This window comes from Phocoena sinus, chromosome 7 (genome assembly GCF_008692025.1).
Source record: "Phocoena sinus isolate mPhoSin1 chromosome 7, mPhoSin1.pri, whole genome shotgun sequence".
Taxonomy (NCBI): Eukaryota; Metazoa; Chordata; class Mammalia; order Artiodactyla; family Phocoenidae; genus Phocoena; species Phocoena sinus.
Window position 1 is genome coordinate 92289269 of NC_045769.1, and position 6000 is coordinate 92295268.

At 37.9% G+C, this 6000-nt stretch overlaps 1 long non-coding RNA gene across 1 annotated transcript in view; it reads left to right on the forward strand.

Moving 5' to 3' along the window:
- LOC116756860 overlaps nucleotides 1–5689 on the forward strand; it is a 91728-nt gene extending 86039 nt beyond the window's left edge. The window contains exons 4-5 of the long non-coding RNA XR_004350767.1: nucleotides 5396–5520; nucleotides 5630–5689. This is a non-coding gene — a long non-coding RNA (uncharacterized LOC116756860). The remainder of the gene's footprint in view (nucleotides 1–5395; nucleotides 5521–5629) is intronic.
- The last annotated feature ends 311 nt before the right edge of the window (nucleotides 5690–6000 follow it).

Sequence of the window (6000 nt, forward strand, 5' to 3'; positions counted from 1 at the left end):
TTTATCTCTGGGCTTTCTATCCTGTTCCATTGATCTATATTTCTGTTTTTGTGCCAGTACCATACTGTTTTGTTTACTGTAGCCTTGTAGTATAGTCTGAAGTCCAGGAGCCTGATTCCTCCAGCTCTGTTTTTCTTCTCAAGATGCTTTGGCTATTCATTGTCTTTTGTGTTTCCATGCAAATTTTGAAATTTTTGGTTCTAGTTCTGTGAAAAATGCCATTGGTAGTTTGATAGGGATTACCCTGAATCTGTAGGTTGCTTTGGGTAGTATAGTTATTTTCACAATGTTGATTCTTCTAATCCAAGAACATGGTATATCTCTCCTTCTGTTTGTATCATGTTTAATTTCTTTCATCAGTGTCTTATAGTTTTCTCAAATCAATAGAATTAGAAATGAAAAAGGAGAAGTAACAACTGACACTGCAGTAATACAAAGGATCAGGAAAGATTACTACAAGCAACTATGTGCCAATAAAATGGACAACTTGGAAGAAATGGACAAATTCTTAGAAAAGCATAACCTTTCAATACTGAACCAGGAATAAATAGAAAATATAAACAGACCAATCACAAGCACTGAAATTGAGACTGTGATTAAAAATCTTCCAGCAGGTCTTTTTGTTACAAACTCCAAATGCAGCTGGAATCTATATAATTCCCTCGAACACCACTGCATCACCCAAAGAAGAACAACACAGTAGGGACTTCCCTCGTGGCTCAGTGATTAAGAATCTGCCTGCCAATGTGGGGGACATGGGTTTGAGCCCTGGTTTGGGAAGATCCCACATGCTGCAGAGCAACTAAGCCTGTGTGCCACAACTACTGAGCCTGCACTCTGGAGCCCGTGGCTACAATTACTGAAACCTGTGTACCTAGAGCCCATGCTCTGCAACAAGAGAGGCCACTGCCATAAGAAGCCCACACACCATAATGAAGAGTATCCCCCGCTCACTAGAACTAGAGAAAGACCACAGCGTGTAGCAACCAAGACCCAATGCAGCCATAAATAAATAAATAAATTTATTAAACACACACACACACACACACACACACACAGTAGCTATTATCCCTCATATCTTTTCCTTTATCTCCACAGAATGAGGTACCTCTATGCACCATTTGTTTTTCCAAGGTTTACACTTCAATACACTCAATAACAACACTCTGTCCAATCCTTTCTTTCCTGTTTTGTAACCTTATCTGGGGGGAAATAATTGCATTAGAAATATCTCAAAATTTACCCTGAAAAATCACATTTACACAAAGATTTGTTTCAAAAAGCATAAGAAACTATAAACATACGTGTACTACAACTGTCTTATACCCAATTTATGTATGCTTGATCTAATTTCTAATTCCTGTGGTTGCAAGTTTGTTATATTTAGAGTAAGCTATTCAGGCATATTTTATGGAAATTTGCCACAAAAATCTTTTGCTATCTGTTTCAGTATTTAACTTTTCAAGATTTGTTATCAAAATATATACTTCGGAAAATTTAATTTCAAACATTGGACTTAAACTGTATTGAACTTGTTTTGTTTGGACATAGTTTACTCTTCTTGTTATTATATTGGCATGTTACAATTAATGGCCTATTTGAAATTCCATTAAATGCTCTAGTATTAGAGGTTCATAACTGCAGCATAAAAAATTTTCTCCAGACTGAAACTTGTTATACAAGTCTCAGCCTAGAACCAATTAAAAAAATTAGTCATTAAATAGCTTGTCTTTGAATGCAGACTTGTCATTTTCAATTCTTTGACTAAGCCGTTTAGACTGGTCTATACTCTTCTGTGCTGATGCTCTAAAAATTGTTTTTGAAGTGTTCATAGGAACAGTGATGAGACACATGAAGAAGAATATTTCTCAGTTTAGTCTGGGGAATGGAGTGGCTTCCCATGCCCTCTTCAATGTCCAGTGTCCTTCAGTCCAAGTATCCTTCTGGCTCACGATTTCTATCATGTAGACCTTTATTCCTCTTCCAAGGTTGCCTGTCTATGCAGGATGGAGTGTGGAATCTTAGTCAGACGCTCAATGATTTCTCCTCTTTTCAGCCCCACATTAACCTTCCATGTTTAGGGGTACCTGGTCCCACAAATTTGAGTTTCCTTGGGGTTCTGCAATGAAAATCAGGTTGCTTCCTGCTTAGGCAGATGAAATAATACTGAAGAGCATCGTTACTTGAGTCCACATCTTGTGTGCCATTCGCTGTCTTTTTAATCTTAGATCAGTCACTCCAATTTGAGCCTCAGTCTCCTCATCTATAACAAAGGGATGGCAAACTGCAATAGGGTTTTTGTGAGAATCAAGTGAGTTAATGAGGATAAAGTTAAAAACGTAACAGAAGAATGGATTGGGCAGGACATGATAGGTCACTGTAAAGACTTGGCTTTTACTCTGAGTGAAATGGAGAATCACTGCAAGGTTTTGAGTGGAGGAGTGAAATGATCAGATTTATTAAAAAATAATAGAGATTTTTGCCATTAGAATTTTCTGGCAGATTGAATGTCTTACAGATTAAAAGGGAAGAGTTAACGTTGATTCAAAGGATTTTAGCCTGAGCAGTGATGGAGTTTCCATCAAGTGAGACAGGGAAAGATATGGGTGGATTGGGTTTGGAGTAAAGGGAGATCAGGAGTTGTGTTTTGGTTTTCTATTGGACATCTAGAAAAAGTGTTGGGGAGCGAGTTGTGGGCAGTAATTGTAAATTTGAGAGTCTTTGTATAGAGGCTGGGTTTAAAGCCATGAGAAGGGATTAAATCAACAATGCAGTGAGTATAAATAGAGTGCCAGGGACTGAGCCTTGGGACAGTCCACCAAGAGCTCAGGGTGAGGGAGAGAATTGGAGACTGAGAAGGGGTGCTCAGTAGAGTGTGAGGAATCCAAAGGAGTTGGTGTCCTGGAAGGCAAATGAAGAAAGTGGTTAGAGGAGAAGGGAGGATTAACCATGTTCAATGTGGCTGATAAGATTAGGACTGAGAATTGACTGTTGGATTTAAACAGTGAAGGTCCCTGGCAATGACAAGCGTAATTCTCAAGAGGATTTGGGGAAAAGTAAATGAAGTGGTTTTAAATGACAACAGAAGGAGAGGAATTGGAGACAGCAAGGTAGATAACTCTGTAAAGGAATTTTTCTGAAAAGCAAATAAAAGAAGTGGGGTGGTAGCTTGCAAGTATTGGAGGCAAGAGCTGTATTATTATTTTTTTAAGAAAAGAGAAACAGTGGCTTATTTTTATGCTATGGGAATCAGCCTCTGTGCTCTAGAATGCTATAGTCTAATTCTAGATGCAGACTCTTTACATACAATAGCTAATAAATGAAATCTGTGGTCACAGCTGTGTTACCGTGTTTGTGAGAGAAAAGCATTTGTAAGCACAAAGCATAATGGTTAAGTGCATATATAACGTTTTCTAGTCAAAATGCCTAGCTTCAAGTTCCAACATACATATACTATATAATATAGCAATTATATAACATATATATATATGTAAAATTATTGCCTACTTAAGAGAGTTTTGGTGAGGATGCCTTCAGTCCACTGATATTTATTGAATGCCTGATATATTCTAGGCACCCTTCTAGGTGCTGTGGATATAAGCACTGAACAAAAAAGAGATAATAAATGCTCATGCTTTTTCGTAATGCCTGACACATAGAAAGTATGCAGTAAACATATGTGCTTCTCATTATTATTTTCATTGATATTATCATCATCATTCTTATCAGCACCAATACCGACTAAGAAATATCTGGAGAGGGACCAAGGTCATGAAATACTTGGAAATATGGAATACAATAAATGCTTGAAAGAACAGTGAAAATATAAAGAGAAAAGGGCACAGAAGGAATCCTTTCTTTGAAGATCAGAACTAGGAACAGAAGGTAGAAGGAGGGATATTATGGCTTGATCTAAAAGTTTAGGAGATATAAATCTCCTAAATTCTATAGTATGGCTAACTGTGGGAGGGTGATTAGCTCTCACAGGTGCTATTCAGGCAGCAGTCTCAGGAATGTTGTATTGGGTATTTCGACTCGGCTGTGATATGTTAGGCTTGGGAGTTTCTAAGATCACTTTTGGATCTAAAATGTAAGAATTCTATAAAAGTTCTATAGATGTAATAATTTGTCCTGCTTGGAATTTTTTTTTTTTTTTTTTGTGGTACACGGGCCTCTCACTGTTGTGGCTTCTCCCGTTGCGGAGCACAGGCTCCGAACGCGCAGGCTCAGCGGCCATGGCTCACGGGCCCAGCCACTCCGCGGCATGTGGTATCTTCCTGGACCGGGGCACGAACCTGTGTCCCCTGCATCGGCAGGTGGACTCTCAACCACTGCGCCACCAGGGAAGCCCCCTGCTTGGAATTTTGACTCTTGTGTTCTTAAGTGAGTCATTTAAGCTCTTTGGGTGTTAGTTTTGGGTCTCATCTGTAAAAAGATGAGACCACTGACAATGACCTCTAATACCTTTTTAGCTCTAAAAACGCTGAGACTAATGAATGAAAGCCATCTGAGAAATTTTTCCCACTTGTTTTCAGTGTTTGTTTTTCTTGGAGCTAGGAATGTGGAGAATTCTGGTCTGTGCATGGTATATAATTCTATAATTCTTTTCTTTTTCCATTTGACTTTAAATACTAAAAAATACATGAATTATATTGGAAAGAAACTTTGTTTTGCAAACAAGCAGAGATGGCTCAGTAAATAAAAACTTATTTCAGAGAGAATAACGTGCAGTATAGGTAAAATCACTTATTCTTGGCTCTGAAACCTAAGTTATGAACTGAACAAAATTGCAAACAATTATTGCTGTGAGAAACAGCTCCTGTTTGTAGATCTTAGGATGTTGACTCTGATCTGCACTGAGGGCTGGTTCTGTGGTGCCTGGGAGAAATATTGAGAAGAAGACAACCTTTCCTAGCATTTGTAGTTCTTTCCTTTTACATCTTTATTTTTCCTCCAGTGCTCCATCTTTCTTCCTCTTTCCTTATTTTCCTGTGCCTTTTTTTTTTTCCTTTCTAAATCAGCAGTTATTTGAGTGTCTATTATATGCTCAGCATAACTGATGTAGGATGGAGGCAAGGGAGTACAAGGAAGTGTAAGACTTTGCCCCTAAGTTTCAGGCATTTGTAGATTATTTAAGGAAGGAAGGAAGAAAGGAAAATACAATAAACTAAGCTCTTACAATGACCTTGCATAGTATTAAGTGCTGAGAAGACAAAGATTCATGCTTTCAAATGGTGTATAGTCTGGTGTTTGACAGACATTACTCATTTAATCCCCTCAACAACCCTTGAGATACTTAGCCTATCCTCATTTTGCATATCAGAAGTTAAGAAATTTGTCTGTGTGTTTGAATCTAAAGCCGTATTTCTTATTCCTATATTGTGCTGCCTTGTAGGAGCAACAGAATATAATTGGACCAGGTGCACTGTGGAGTGGAGTTGGCTGTATTTATAACAGGCATCTGAGGAAAGGAAAAGATGTTACAGGTTGTTGGAAAGATGATGAAGACTTTATGGAGAGGTGGGGACTTGAGTCATTTTCCCCATTCATTTTTTTGTTTTTTGATGTGGACCATTTTTAAAGTCTTTATTGAATTTGTTACAATATTGCTTCTATTTTATGTTTTTAGGTTTTTTGACCACGAAGCATGTGGGATCTTAACTCCCCAACCAGGGATCAAACCACACTGCCTGCACTGGAAGGTGAAGTCCCAACCACTGTACCGCCAGGGAAGTCCCACCCATTCATTCTTTAATGAAATATTTATTAGGGACTTTATTGCCAATCACAGTGCTATATCTGGCTTAGCTGTTTGTGACACACAAATTTTAAAAAAGGTTGATGACTACAGACAAAATTATAACCAAAATTTTGTGTAATATGTTACATAGGGCACAAAAACCATATTTCATAATATCGAATATTTTTATTTTCCCAAGTTCAACTGACTTAAGTTAATTTCAATTTTTTGAATGAAGAGAACCTCTAAGATCTTACAAA